Below are 380 nucleotides of genomic sequence, written 5' to 3'. Positions count from 1 at the left end.
CTTGATACCAACATGCCTCATGATAGCCGACATCTCCAAACGACAACCGCAGTCCACAAACCTATTAGTGGAAAAATAAACCATTGATAAAACTGCACAACCTGATTGAGAATGTGGTACACAAAGACAACGCCCTAAAGAAGGAACGATGATTTGTGTACTAATGTTATTGGGTCTAACCAAGAGGTCAAACATATGGTTATCACCCCCGAAGCAAAACTTCTAGCCAACACCTTCAACAAGGGTATGGACATTGCTTGATCCATCCAAAAAAGATTGACTACAAAATTTTCACCCGAAGAACAAAAACATGCTAGGTCGCAAGTGAGAGAGATGATGGTGTGGGAGGTACGACTCAAGTCCGGCTTAACCAACTCGTC

This window comes from Triticum dicoccoides, chromosome 6A (genome assembly GCF_002162155.2).
Source record: "Triticum dicoccoides isolate Atlit2015 ecotype Zavitan chromosome 6A, WEW_v2.0, whole genome shotgun sequence".
Taxonomy (NCBI): Eukaryota; Viridiplantae; Streptophyta; class Magnoliopsida; order Poales; family Poaceae; genus Triticum; species Triticum dicoccoides.
The sequence above is the reverse complement of the archived record's forward strand: the minus strand, read 5'-3'. Positions refer to the sequence as shown.